At 48.9% G+C, this 15,669-nt stretch overlaps 1 long non-coding RNA gene across 1 annotated transcript; it reads right to left on the bottom strand.

The window, feature by feature from the left end:
• Positions 1–12,958: 12,958 nt before the first annotated feature.
• On the bottom strand, positions 12,959–13,550 carry LOC123057715 (uncharacterized). The gene is made up of 2 exons (XR_006426931.1): positions 13,402–13,550; positions 12,959–13,291 (listed from the first exon to the last, which is right to left on the bottom strand). It is a non-coding gene; the product is annotated as an uncharacterized lncRNA (long non-coding RNA).
• Positions 13,551–15,669: the final 2,119 nt, after the last annotated feature.

The following is a 15,669-nucleotide window of genomic DNA, read 5'->3' as shown; positions in this document are numbered from 1 at the left end:
ACAACCATTTTATTAATCATGAAACAGGAACAAGTCGTCAAGTCTCAATAGAGTTAAATAAAATAGGACCGCACTAGTCGAAAGCAACATTATGTAGCTCATCCAGATAATCTACTATTGACTCATCAACCAAAGTATCAATAGAGTTAAAGTAAAATAGGACCACACTAGTCGAAAGCAACATTATGTAGCTCATCCAGATAATCTACTATTGGCTCATCAACCAAACAAAGACATAATTAAGGTAGAGCTACGTGAAGATGCAACAGTAGGTAAAATGTGTCATTATGGGTCGAAAGAGAATGTGTGTTGGACTAATCAGGGAAATTCTGCAATCATAAGGAAGAGCAAGCTGAATTGGACATAAGTTTGACCTATATTTTGTTTAGTGAACATCTTGTTTAGTGAACAAGACTTGAATTGGATATGTTGTTGAGCCACATGCTTACAAATAATGTGTAACCCGGTAAACGAATAAAAAAATTCATGAAGAAGATCTGAACAATAATTTGAAATTTGGTGTTCTTTCCTTGTAGTCTTCTGGAAAAAAGAGGGAGAAACACTTGTTCATAAGAATGTGGTCGCTGCTGCACAAACCTCTGACGCCGTAATAACCGTTTCTAGATGAATACAACCAAAGGCCATAGGTGACCAATGCATCCACATGACTGCAGTTATGGCAACACATGGATTGATGTCTTAGCTTGGAAAATAACCTGCAAAATTTTCAGAATAAATGATCTATTAAAAATACACTCGTTCCAGCATTTCCAAATTACTCAAAGAACGACACAAGCAGAAATGGTTCTGGCTTATCCCTGATTAGAAATGGTTCTGCTGTCAAACTGTATCGCCAAGTCTTCAAAAAGAAACACTTGGCACTATAGTTTAGAGCAGATAAAGATTTGACTGCATCACAGTGTGAGTTATGGGTTTTGGGATAGTGTTAGGAGTGCGTGTGTGATGATCCGAGAGACGAGTGGAGAACCAGCGGGGAAAGGGATGCTCTTTAAAGATTGTAGATGTGTGAATTCATTGTAGCAGAAAGGACAAAACCCACTTGCATACGTTTGATCAATGCCGACGCAGTTCTTGATGCCTACCGTGCATGAAAATGGCTTCAATTTCTTCATTACTAACAAGCATACTAAACGAATTGTCTGCTCAAAAGGACAAACGCTAGCTATATATGTGTGTTATAAGTTGCACATCATTCACGATTTCACGACCTCCATCAATTTACTACTCTAGCAAAGGAAGATAAATCAAGGAGACTAGAGCAGCACACCTCTAGCAAAGGTGGAGAAGAGGCTAGACGGCCACACCTTTATTTTCGGATGTGGTAATCACAAGCAAATTTGCTAATAAGGCAATTGCCCCCCCCCCCCCCCCCCCCCCCGAGTCGATGAAATTTCTGACATTCCCGTTTTGAGTTTCCATGCATTTGACAAGTAGCTAGACAGAAAAAACTAATATTTCACCTATTATCAATATGGGGGAAAATTGAGCAACATTCTCTGCATAATTACCCATAGATGGAGTACAGTATGTGCAACGGCATCACAATCGCCAACGGCACCGGGGCCGATGTTGGTTTGACAGTTGTGGAGGCAAGCCTTAGGGCCACACAGCCTAGGGATGACAGGAGTCTGCTGGCAATCTTTAGGAGTTGCGGAGATCCAACAAATCTCACACGTTTAACAACATCTATGCAATGGTCTATGTCCCTCCGATGTGAGTTAAATATATTTAGCACCGTCCATTAATTAATAGTGTCATGCCTAATACTAATGTTAACATTAAGCAAGTAACTATATCCTATCTACCCCCGAGAGACTGGGCCGACATCATCTTAGGATTGAAAAGTCACCACAGGTGCCTCCCTAGTCGACGGAAATGTTTCTTCCCACTGAACAAACATTGCCGGAAAGCCTGAAATAAATCCAGAAAAATGCGAGCATCAGTGTCAAATCTAGGACTCGAACCCTGGTGGTTGGTTGCACCACAGAGAACCCAACCATCTGAGCAAGTCTCAGTTCACACACACACGCACGCACGCACGCACAGGGGTGGACCCATGTAGACACACTCACAGGACACCGGGTAAGTACTCCGATTACCTTATGCGGTCGCTGATATATTGTGTGGGACACCGGTAAAATTCGTACGTGGACACCGGCTGAACGGGTTGAAGCGAGTGGGTGCACAGGCCTGGCCCATCTACTGGCGATTGAGGCACCCAGCTAGCCACACCCCAGGGTTAAACTGTACTGTAACATTTGTATAGTCTTGTGCGCGTTATGTAAACGTCTTTTATAGAAAGTCCTAGTCTTTAAGATCTGGCGCACTCTCCAGGGCATGCGTGCCTATGATTCAGGAAGTGCTGTTAGCGGCAACAACGTTGCAATAATACTGTATCGAAGAGATAAGGAAGGATAAGATTCTAACTAATTTGATCGCTTTTATTTAGGCATGCAACCCTAAAAAACCTGCGCCTTCTCATGGCTTCTTGCTTCCCCCTGCAAAGATTCGTCATGGTACCGCCTCATCCACCCGCCCAATCGCCATCGAAGCGTCCGTGCTTCCATGGCCTATTCGCCTAATCGCTGGACAGTTGATAAAAGAAGTACCACAAGTCGCTATTCCCTTTGTAAAGAAATATAAGAGCCTTAGTGATCTAAACGCTGTTAAATTTCTTTACGAAGGGAGCACAATCAATTCCAAGTGTGTACCTATACATCTTTTTTTGTAGGTCTAAGGCTTTTAGTTTCAAGGATGCCACAGTTAGGAATTGAATTACTACCATTTGCTCGTGTTGGTAAGTAAGAATCAAGTCCAACTGGTTCTCATTTATATGGATTATTAGTAGAGTGCCCGTGTGTTGCCACGGGCCTTAAAAAATTGAGAACATTCTTTTATTGATATTATTATTAGTATTCAATATCGGGCTACTGATTACATCACTATGCCTTCCTTCTCATTGCAGGTTGGTTGTTACTGATTAAATTTGTCTTCAAAGTTTTTATGCGTTATTGTTCAAATTGGGCACAAAAAATCATATAATCAACTACGATTACAAGTAGACCAATATTTTTACAAGCATTTTTACTACTGGATATCTACAATGGTTGAGTATGTTAGTTTTATGCATAACATAGCTTGGTGTCCACATATGTGTACTTTAGGCGTGGACACGGGACATTTTCATCCTGGGTCCGCCCCTGTGCACGCACGCGCGTGCGCGCGCGCGCACACACACACACACAATTACTAGTTCAATTCATTACTGCACTTCTGCGCAATAATGCTGGCAGTCTATTCTCCACAACAAATTGAGAGGCATTTCATTCTTTATTTAAATTATGCTGGCAAGTCAAAAGCTACCGAACAAGATTGCTAATGGTATTCTAATGATGAGCTGCTGGGACATTTGGATGCAACCCGATGTCAAAATTTTCAGAAATGGAACTACAGGGATTAACTCTTGGTGATTCAATTTGAAGCATGAGCTAATTTTGGGTGGCCACGGGGTGAAATGCAAAAATTGGGACTACATTAGAACTTGGGTAGATTCACTAATCTTAGTCCTCTTCTTTAATTTTTAGTTCATTCATTTATCCTTTTAATGAACATATTTTACCGGACATGTCCTATCATTTGTGCGTCAGAAACAAAGTACGTGGAAGATCGGGAGATTGAAGGAATTATTTGTTGATCGGAACCCAAGAATCCATGCAGGAGTGTTAGTGATGTGAAGCCATGGCCTACCATGGTCCACGCCAACACACAAAGCTTGACTGTCCTGGCTACCTCTCGTAGGTTCCTTGCAGACTGCTTGCCCGCATTTTGTTTGTTTGCTATTGCCACGTTGATGCCTAATTGCTTATCGCTCGCACCCAGTAAGAGCATCGCCAATAGATAGTCCAAATTTTGACGGTCCAAAATCGGAGATGTAAATTTTGAACCGTCAAAAAATGCGTTTTGGAGCTTTGAAAAAAGGTCAACTCCAACTGATGGTCCAAATTTATGGTTCAAAAGAGCAACTCCAATAGATGATCCAAATTCATGGTCCAAAACCGGCCAGCAGCCGCCCGGCTGCTGTTCAGCCACTGTCCAGCCACTATACATCCGCAAATATTTGAAAATAACATAAAAAATCATGTCCACCTTGTGCGCGCGGTGGAAGAAGATGGCCGCTGGTTGGATTGGCTGCTGCGGACGGCTGCGGTTGGCTGCGGACGGCGGCGGTGATAAGAAATGAGGTTGGAGGCCAGCCAAGAGGAGCTCGGCGGGCGGCGAAGACTAGTTCGGCAGCCGGGCGGAGGGCGGCAGGGAGGCAGTCGTGCGGCCGGCGCAACGGCCGTGGACAGGCTCACGGCCGACGAGAGGAGGTCGACGGCAGCCTAAAAGACCCGGCGGAGGCCTACCTCGGCAGCCGGACCGCCGGAGGGGCCGAATCCCGCGCCGGCTACCACTCAATTCGGCGGCAGGGAGGCGACGGGGGCGACAGGGGCGGAGGGCAGCGGAGGCGGAGAGCGGTGGAGGGGATGTGGAGTGGTGGCGGCGCTGACGGCGAGGATTTGGGCGGTCGCGGCGGCGGATTCCGGCCGGCTGTGTCGCGGGCAGGCGGACGGGCGCGGGCGAGAATGGAAATGAAGTGGAGGTTGGGCGTTCGCGGGCGGCGGCTAGTTTTGGACCAGATGCATCTCGTGATGTATATTTACATCGCGAAATGTTGCATTTTACATCACGAGGAGGCCACGGTCCAATTTTTTTTCCATATAGACCATTTGTAGAAGCAGCATTTTTTGTCCCAGACGATCCAAAAGTTAGTTATTTTTACATTTGGACCATCTATTAGAGATGCTCAAAGCGCTTAGGATGCGCAGCCTTGAACATTGGTCCGGGTCTCCATCAGATCGACAGTGTGTTCCATGGCGCAAACCGCAACTGCACCGTACCAAACGAAGCAAGCGTCAAAGATTCTTGCAGAACGGTTGGCCTGGTGTCTCCCACAGTACTTGTCTACGACCCGGCGTGGTTAGAGCATCTCCAGCCGCGCCCTCAACAGGCCTTCTCGGACTATTTTTTGGCGCCGGCGACAAAAAACGCCCCAGTCGCGTTCCGAGGATGTCGAAAATCGCCGGTTCGGTCCTTTTTTCCACCCGGCGGTCACAGGACGAACCCGATGCATTGAGGGGCAATTGGGGGCTCCGGCGCAAGGAAAAAGCGCGGCTGACCCACACCGGCAGAGGAAAAGTCAAGGTTTTCTTCCCCGACTCGCCTCCCACCCCCCGCGCCCTCGGCCGCCACTAGCTATATCCCGGCGCCGCCCGCCGCCCTTCACTGCTAGATAGCCATTCCCCGCCGGAAAAATAGCAGAGCTTCGCCGCGGTAGCCCCTCCAACAGTAGCTGGGCGTTTCCGGCCGCAGAGGGGCAGTTTAGCAGCGGGTACACGCCTACCGGGCGCAAGGTGTTCGGCGATTTGCCTGCCTCGGCGATGGACTCGGATGACGAGGAAGCGCTCGCTGCGTTGTTGGAGGAGGAAGCCGAGGCCGATGTCCAGGAAGAAGAGCATCTCATGGTGCTCGCCGCCCTCGCCCAGCTGCTGCCGAGCAATGAAAAGCCGTGGCGAGGTGGCTTGGCGCCGGAGCGGCTGAAAGCAAAAAACCGGCATCGTCTCGAAGGCTACTGCATGCTCTACTCCGACTACTTCGCCGATACTCCACTTCACGGCAAGAAAATATTTCAGCGCCATTATCGGATGAGCCGAAAGCTCTTCCTCGGGATTGTGAATTCCATTCGGGAGTTCGACAACTACTTCAAGTGCAAGATGAATTGCACCGGCGCCCTTGGATTCACCTCCATCCAGAAGTGCACGACAGCGATGAGGATGCTTGCATACGGAGCTCCCGATGATTCACTCAACGACTATGGGCGGATGGCCGAGTCCACCAGCATAGAGTGTTTCTACAAGTTCTGTCGGGCAGTGGTGGCCGTGTTTGGACCGCAATACTTGAGAACACCCAATGCGGAAGACACTTCTCGGATCCTAGCACAGAATGCAACAAGAGGATTTCCTGGGATGCTTGGAAGCATCGACTACATGCATTGGAAATGGAAGAATTGCCCATTTGCTTGGCAGGGGATGTACAAAGGTGTCAATGGCGGTTGCAGTGTGGTACTTGAGGCGGTGGCCACACAGGGCCTCTGGATTTCGCACTCCTTCTTTGGTATGCCAGGAACTCACAATGACATCAACGTGCTGCAGTGCTCTCCTGTCTTTGCCAAGCTTGTTGAAGGTCACTCTCCTCCGGTGAACTTTGAGATCAATGGGCGGCAGTACAACAAGGGGTACTATCTAGCTGATGGCATCTATCCGAGATGGTCGACATTTGTGAAGACAATCTCAAACCCTGTGCCAGGAGGCAAGAACGCACGGTTTGCGAAGGTTCAGGAGGCTTGCAGGAAGGATGGCGAGCGGGCATTTGATGTGCTCCAATCTCGATTTACTGTTGTCCGGTACCCCGCTCAGACCTGGTCGAAAGATCAAATGTGGGAGATTATAACTTGTTGTGTCATCTTGCACAACATGATCATCGAGAGCGAGCAAGAAGACCCAGTGTTTGACACTGAACCGTACTACACGCAGGGTCCTCTAGCCCAAGTTAATCACCAGCTACCGGCAACCTGGACTGCCTATCTCAGTATGCGTCAGGGGATCCGAGACCCACAGGTGGATCATCAACTACAACGAGATTTGATAGAGCATCTATGGAGGCTCAAGGGCGACGCCGGGCGCGACGTGTGATGAAATATGAGTTTTTATTTGTTAAACTATATAATTTGTATTGAACTATTTGTTGTTGTACTATTTTGTTGAAGTATTTAATATTTCTGTGATGAAATATGTAATAAAAAAATTATGTGCGTAATCGAACTTCGAATAACGGCGAACCACGCCGAATATGGACCTATTGTCGCCTATATGGGTCCTTTATTAGCCGAAATGGAGCTGAAAAGTGGGCCAATATCGACGCCTGGGGCGACGACTGGGCACGATACCGCCCCAGCGCCGATTGTATCGCCGACTCGTCTTCAGGGGACGATTTTTATGCGTCCTGAGGGGACGAACGGCTGGAGATGCTCTTAGGTGGCAGCCCTAGATGAACAACGAAATGTTTCATTGGGATCGCATACACGGAAAACATCCTGCCTAGTTTTCCCGAAATTCTGAGCAGGGCCAGCATATCTTCCTAACTTTCTGATCCCTCCTACTCCTATCACGCCGTGGATGACATTGACAACGATTTGTTTTGAATATGTACAGCAGATAAAAATTTGACTGCATCACGGTATGAGTTTTGGGTTTTGGGATAGTGTACGAGTGCGTTTCTGAGGGTCTCAGAGACAAGTGAAGAGTGGAGAACCAGCGGGGAAAGAGGTGCTTTTTTTAAGAAATAGAGGAGGACCCTAGGCCTCTATATCTGGATGATGCATGCAGTTTTTTTATTAATTATTCACACAAGACCTTACAAAGTCATACAACAGTAAGACTGAAGCCACCTTCTACGGAACAAAAGGGTCGCTACTCCAATCCAAGTGATGAAAGGATGCTGATAGTCTGGGCCTACTATCAAATAGACCTCGCAGCCAAACCTAACATCTAAGACCTGAGCTCCCAAATAGGACGTCTGCCGGGTATGGGTCACCTACCAGTCCGGGGCACTCCTTAATCAGGACGCCTGCCGGGTCTGAGGCCGTCGCGGCCACTTGCCAGCAATCCATCTTCAGAGCTGTACTGCTGCATCTACCTCGCCCGGTCTAGCTGCCGTCGACGCCACCACGACGCCAAACCACGTCGCCCTCCTGTGCGAGTCCATCTCCGCATCGGGCACATAGTCACCACAACGCCATGCCGCCGAGACCCGCCGCCATCAATGAGTGAGATGCTGCACCGCTCCACCAAAGAATCCATCCTCTGGTCCTGCATCCAGCGGCTGCTCAAAAAATGATGCCTCCATGAGGGAAAACGGCGCCAAAAGCACTGCCATCGTCCGATCTGGAAACTCCGGGTCTAGGTTTTCACCCAGAGCAGCGCAAGCAAGTCGACGGAAGCTACAGAGGCGATGTCTTCAACAAGATAACGATGCGAAAACGCTGCCATCGCCCGCCATGACCCGAGTCATAGCACGGTTTTCACCGGCAGCCTCGTCTCCCCACTCGACGCCGGGACTGGATGCGAGAATTCACAACCATCTAGCCGACCACCTCCAGTGAAGAAGATGGCCACCACCTCCATGCCCAGGGCCGGAGCCCCCGACGTCCTCGTGTGGCGGGCCTAGTCCAGAGGTCGCTTGCCACGCCGGAACAAAGCAGGATGCGCACGACGCCTCAAGGAACCACCATCCAGATCCGAATGGGATCCAGATCAGGCACCCTAGCTGCCGAGGTGATCTCTTCGTCGCCGCCGCCAGCACGACAACCCGGGTCGCCACCGGCCTGCGCCACCGCCCTTGAATCGGCTGGAGTGGGTCGCCGCCACCCAGATCCGATCGCCGGCCGAGGAAGTTTGCCACCGCCGCCGCTGCGGCCCGCAGGCTTAGCCTGCGATGCCCTCGGCGGCGGCGGCGGGAGGGTCGTTCGCTTGGGGGGGGGGGGGGGGGGGGGGGGGAGGAGAAGGAGGCTCCGGTGCGGCACAGCACCGCCGCATGGGGGCAGGAGGTCACAGGGGGCTGATATCTTGAGACTTGGATTTGAACAATCCCGCGTTTCAAATCCTGCCTGTTTACCAAGGGGGTGCTTTTTAAAGATTGAAGATGTGTGAATTAAGCCGCCAACAGTTTCTATAAAATAAAGTGAGCATGCCAGTTATTTACAGTAGAGTTAGGCCTTGGTCAAAACAAAACCAAAATGTTCAAACACCACCACGTTACCATGAGCAAAAAAATGCCGAAATAGCAATCCTGGTTGGACGAGTTTAGGGCAGTTTGACACGTCACTGATGTGTGTTGCTTTCTGCCTGCGGTGCATGGAAATTGCTTCAATTTCTTCATTACTAACGTGCATGTTAAACGAATTGTCTGCTCAAAAGGATAATTAATTTAATACTCTGGCAAAGGAAGATAAATCAAGGAGACTAGAGCAGCACACCTCTAGCTAAAGGAGAGAGGAGGCTAGAGGACCACACCTTTATTTTCAGATATGGTAATCACAAGCAAACATGCTAAGGGCATCTCCAATGACAACCCGCAAATTCTCTTCCGCATTCGTCCCCGGACAGGGAGGTAATAGTCCGCGGACACAGATGCGGAGGACACTATCCAATGCTAGTCGCATACTTTTCAAACTCTTTTCAGCAAACTGATGAAATTCATACAAACACGGTCAAATTTCGTACAGACATGATGGACTTCATACAAACAAGACGAAAACAATTACATTTTGGACATATTTTAACTAAAAAAGTAAAATTATGTGCACGTACGGTCGCACAGAGCTCCACTCCCACGACACAGATACACTACACTAGTCTACGACCGACAGCAACGGATCCCTTTGGCTTCAATATGTCCCTCAACCCACTCACCGGACTGCCATGAGTCCCGGAGGCATATTCTTTCCCCGTATCTTCCTTATGACCAGATGCACCGCTCATCGGAAATGCCGAAGAGGGTGCAGTCGGAGGGAAATGGTGCTTCCGTGAAGCCCAGGCGGGTGCCCAGGATGGTCTAATATAAAGAAGAACCGGACAGGTCACAGGTTGTACAAGTTGGCGATGCGCCGGCAGTGGCCTTCCTGGGACCCATGCGGTGGCGACCTCTTGTGTTCTACTTCCCCTCAATGATGGCGGCGGGCACAAACATGATGCGGCCACCTCGTCCACATCCGCGCTACTGGCTTCTTTCTCTATGTGCATGGCACGGTCGCAGGCACGGGATGCGCGGATCCCCATGCCGGTGTAGAGCAACTCGCCACTCCTCATCGAGTTGGCTTGGAGTGGCGAGTTGCTGAACCACACAGCGGTTTGGGGCGGCAACTTGCTCTGTAGGGTCAGGCACGGGAGGTGGAGCAGCAAGTTGCCTCACTCGTATCCGGCAGGGTCGGCGGGCCACCCAGCCGACTTGTATGCCGGAGAACTGTTCTTTGGAAGCCATCAGGAGAGTGAAGAAAATGGTGAAGGAGGAGATGGGAGCGGCGAAGGGTTGAGATTCTTGCCCGACATCTGGCCTCATATAAATACAGTGCGAACGGGAAGAGCTCGATCGGCATTGCGTTTAATGTCGGCCCGCTCATGAGCAGACGTGTGGTTGGAGTAGGTTTCTCGGCTTCCACGCGGGCGTGTTCAGCCGGGTGTGCAGTGAGTGGCACCCTCGGCCGACGCACCGCTTCAATGGCGGAGGCGGTGAGAGGTCGCTTCTGCCCTGAGCCATCTTAAATGCGGAGCGGCGTGCTGTACAGTGGCATGAATGCGGGCAACTGGCGCAGGGCGGGCGCGTGCGCGGATGTGGAAGTGGTTTTGGTGGGCTAGGGTAGTCAGAAACGGGCTTGGGATCGGTCCGGACTCCCGCAAACCTCCCCCACTTTTTTCTCCGTTTTGTGAGAGAAATCGCGTCCGGACCACCCCGCAGACCGATATAGACCCACGCTGGATGGCTTCCGCAATACCTACAGCTTGGTTCAGACGGTTCCGGGAGGTTTAGGGATCAGCCTTGAAGATGCCCTACTAAGGCAACGGCCCCTCAACTCGATGAAATGTCTGACATTCCTGTTTTGAGTTTCCATATATTTAACAGGTAGCCAGACAAAAAAACTAAGTTTTCACTTATTATGGATAGGGAAAAAATTAAGCAAAAATCACTGCTTAATTCCGCTGAGATGCAGTACAGTGTGTGCACTGGCATCCACCAGCATCATAATCGCCAACTGCACCAGTGCCGACGTTGGTTTGGTAATTGCGGAGACAAGCCTTGGGGTTACAGGGCCCAGGGATGACAGGGGTCTGGCCAGGAATGACAGGGGTCTGCTGGCATGATGCGAGGAAGACCGATCATGCAGGACATTGCCATGATGAGAAAAGAGCATGAGGTCAGCCACCATTATTTTCACGGCAGCAGTCCCCCAACGCTGCCCCGATCGTGTCTGTCGCCGCCTGCGTGCCAACATTCATGGCCTGAAGCCTGCCGACTAGAGTCCCATGCCGCATCAGCCGACGAGGCACATGGCTGACCATAGCTTTGGGTCGAGTTTCACCAACCAACTCAGTTCAGATCAGAGGGATCGACATCTGAAGCTATCGCTGCAAGCCAGGGCACACCACTAGGCGAAGCACCCCGCCACACCCAACACCGAGCAGCGCCGCCGCCGCCAAATCGGAGACTCGCCGCCACTAGATTGGAGACGCGCCGCCGCTAGGGAGGGATAGGAGTCGCGCCCATGGAAGGCCCCGCCGCCAGCACTACCCGGGCTTCGCCCGACAGAGACCCTTGGCGGCGGCGAGCCAGAGGTGCTAGAGGAGAGGGCTAACGGCTGGCGGGGCTAGGGTCCCCCCGAGCTGCCACTACGAGCGACGCGGGGATCTAGTCTTGTCGGCTAAGCTACATGTGTAAAGAAACTTGCATCACTCATAGTAAGACGGGATTGCGGAAGATGACGGTGGCAGATCCTAGAGCGTGCACATGTTGTGCATGTTATGGGACGCCTAGACTGGCCGGGCTTTAGGCCATCGGATTAGATAGTGTCTGTTATGCGTCCAGAGCACATCTATATACCTATAGGTGTGGTGACTTTGTTCGCTTAGAAGGTGGCTTGGGTTGATCCTTATATTTATTTTGCCAGGCTCTGGTGTACGTAATTAATAAAGATGAATGCATATATCATGACTGACCCTAATTTTTTTATTTTCATTTTTATTTCCTTCATTTATCCTTCCTATGTACATATTTGACCTAACACTTAACGAAATTGTACAGATGGATATTTCTGATCCAAACCCCAAGAATCCATGCACGAGCCCATGGCCCAGTGTGGTCCGCGCCTGCCAGAGTCTCACGCCCCCATGGGTTTCTTTCAGTCTGCGTGCCCGCACCTTGTTCGTTTGCTATGGCCATGTCCATGTGTAACTGCACATCGCTGGTGCCCAGTAAGCGCTTAGGATGCACAGCCATCAACGCGGATCTCCATCATGTCAGCAATGTGTCCCTTACGCGCAAACCGCAACTGCACTGGACGTAGCAAGCCCCAATGATTCCTGAAGAACGGCTGGGTTGGTGTCGAGCACAGTACTTCCCAAGAAGTGGCGTGCCTCGGTGGCAAAACTAGATGAGAAACACAATGTTTCATGGATCGCAAATCCGGAAAGCATCCTGCCCAGCCTTCTTGAAATTCCGAGCAGGGCCAGCTTTTCTTTATAACTTTCTGATCCCTCCTACTATTGCGCTGTGGACGACATTGACTACCAATTTTTGTTGAACATTTAGAGCAGATAAAGATTTGACTGCATCGCGGTATGAGTTTTGGGTTTTGGATAGTGTGTGTGTGAGGTTCAGAGAGACGAGTGAAGAACAAGCGAGGAAAGGGATGCTCTTTAAAGATTGAAGATGTGTGAATTCATTGTAGCGGGAAGGACAAAACCCACTTGCATACGTTTGATCAATGACGACGCAGTTCTTGCTGCCCACCGTGCATGAAAATGGCTACAATTTCTTCATTACTAACGTGAATACTAAACGAATTGTCTGCTTGAAAGGACAAACGCTGCCTATATATGTGCATTATAACTTGCACACCGCTCATGATTTCATGATCTCCATCAATTTACTACGCTAGCAAAGGAAGATAAATCAAGCAGACTAGTGCAGCACACCTCTAGCAAAGGGAGAGGGGAGGCTAGAGGACCACACCTTTATTTTTAGATGTGGTAATCACAAGCAAACATGCTAATAAGGCAACCGCCCCTAGAATCGATCAAATTTCTGACATTCCTGATTTGAGTTTCCAAGTAGGAGTATTTGACAGGTAGCCAGACAGAAGAAAAAACTAAGATTTTGCATATTATCGGAACGGGGAGCAATTAAGCAACAATCACTGCTTAATTCCACTGAGATGGAGTACAGTATGTGCACCGGCATCCACCGGCATCACAGTCGCCAACGGCACCGGGGCCGACGTTGGTTTGACAGTTGCGTTGACAAGCCTTGGGGTTACAGGGCCCACGGATGACAAGGGTCTGCCGGCAGTCTTCAGGGATTAGCGAGCCGCCACCATTAGCCGTCGCCTGGATCGTCAGATCTATATGTTTGTACCAGCATATAAAGATTGCAGAGATTTATTATGAGAAAACGATAGTGGAAAGGTCGCCATACAAAATTGATCACAAAACATGCTCCAAACGTACATACCTGAGGATAGCAGCGCTACAAGGGCAAGCGAAAGTAGTAGCATCTTGTACAACGACCTCATCCTGGCTTGATGGTGGAGACAGAGAGAGAGAGAGATAGCGTGTTTACTGGGATGTCAAGCCAATCTTTTCAGATATGCCTGGGTTCCTGCTCTGTGATTAGGGTCTTAGATGGCTTTTTATAATGGACATAGGTGCATGCTACAAGTTTTCGATTTATTAACATAATATTAACGTTTAAATACATTAATTTAATCATGGATCTGTACCCTATAAATGCGTATGTTGATATACACCCAAAACATACAGCTCATATATATAGTAAAAAATATTTATAGTATATTTTTTGCGAGGAATATTTATATAGTATATTTACACCCAAAACCTACAGCTCATCTACTGATGGCAGTATTAATTGTGCATTTATTCGTGAATTGATTGCCTTGAAGGAAAAACCAAGGATCTATTTATGGCATATTGACTGGCCGCTAAAAAAGAATATATGCACAGTTAATATAAATCTTTCCAAAGATGTGCAAATTACTTTATTCTGGAAAAATATATAAGGAGGTTGTTTTTTGGCAAGGTAGTGAGAATCATGATTTTATTGTGATTCAACGATGTTATGATCTAAATCGATTATATATCCATATTTTCGCGATCCTACTCTTTTTGAATACCACATATGTCACGTGGTCACGATCCTACTAGTTATGAGCCAACGCTTTGCAATTTTACAGGATCAATCCAATCCCAACTCAAGATCCTGAATATCTTCTTGTAAGCTTCTATACTACCCTCTTGATAAATACATGATTTCTTACGAATATCTTTTATAACTCTGGATACTTGTCAGGACCCCGATTTCAAGTCACATCGATCTAGCCGGTAACACCACATATCACATTGCGGCCTCACGCACAGTATCCCCACGGGTGTCGCCTTACCATGTTCCGGGACCATTTGCGCTTTTTGGCTCACGTATATGATAGTGTCGCCAGCATCCATATGACAGAGAACCCGGGCCGACATGGCTAGTCGTGAACCCAAAGCGGCACAGACCTATGGAGACAGGCATACATGAATCACATTGAGCATGTCGGTCATCAGCGTGTGAATCCGGGCTGTAGCAGTGGGCTAACAGGACTCCGGGGAACCCGGGCTGTAGCAGGCTAGGCAGGACTCTGGAAGTCACCGTGTGCCATTTCTCCGAAGGGACAGACATAGGAACGAAGTGAAACACATGCCGGCCAGTCAAATGTCCTGAGCAGTAGTGCTGGGCTAGCAGGACTCCGGTGAACCGGGTTGTAGCGGACTACTATGGCTCGAGGAGCACTAGACTATATTTCCCCATAAGAGAGGCTAACAAGGATAAACAACTAGATTGTCGGATCCCACACATACCAAGCATTTCAATCATACACACAATATGTTCGATATGTGCAAATACAACATGGCATCACAACAAAACTCTACAACTCAAGTACTTTTATTTAAAGGCTCCAGAGAGCCATACATAACATGTTCATACAGGTAGGGGTCACATGACCCGACACTCAAGTCATACAAGCATACAAGCACATGCGGAAGCAAATAGTCTGAGTACAGACACTAGAAAGAAAGAAGGCTTCTCGAAGCCTGTCTATCTACATAGGGCCCTCCATGGCCAGGATCACCACCTGGGTGGCAAGTCACTCATTGACGTCGAGATCTACATAAAACCCATCGGAGGGGGCGGTGTTGTCGTCTGAAAACAGTAATTAAGCAAACATGACTACAAAGGTACTCAACAAGTCTTACATCAGAACCTACTATACATGCTCATTCTCAAGAAGGTGGTGGAGTTATTGCAGCAAGCCAGTTTTGACTCTTGGCTAAGCTATCCTATGAGACACCACTAGGAAAATAGTTTTCGCACACGAGTCCACTAATCACCAACACAATACTCCACCGGAGATCCTCCCTCGTCATCCTACGAGAGAGCCATCCTCGGTACTCACACTTATCTTGAGTCTTTTAGTAGTAACCATTAACTTGTCTATGAACAGTATAGGCAACCAAGTAGTCCTTTACCGCGGACGCGGCTATTCGAATAGATGATGTTAACCCTGCAGGGGTGTACTTCTTCATACACGCTCTCACCACTTACCGTCATTTACACGACATGTACTCGGAACCCTTCAAGCGGAAGCCCAACGAGGGTGTCGGCCACGGCCTACCTAAACACTCAAGTCTCTAGTCCAGATTTATCGCCTATCCAGGTTCCATC

Source organism: Triticum aestivum, chromosome 3A, assembly GCF_018294505.1.
Source record: "Triticum aestivum cultivar Chinese Spring chromosome 3A, IWGSC CS RefSeq v2.1, whole genome shotgun sequence".
Lineage (NCBI taxonomy): Eukaryota > Viridiplantae > Streptophyta > Magnoliopsida > Poales > Poaceae > Triticum > Triticum aestivum.
Note: the sequence above shows the minus strand (reverse complement) of the source record. Positions and strands in the feature narration are given on the sequence as shown.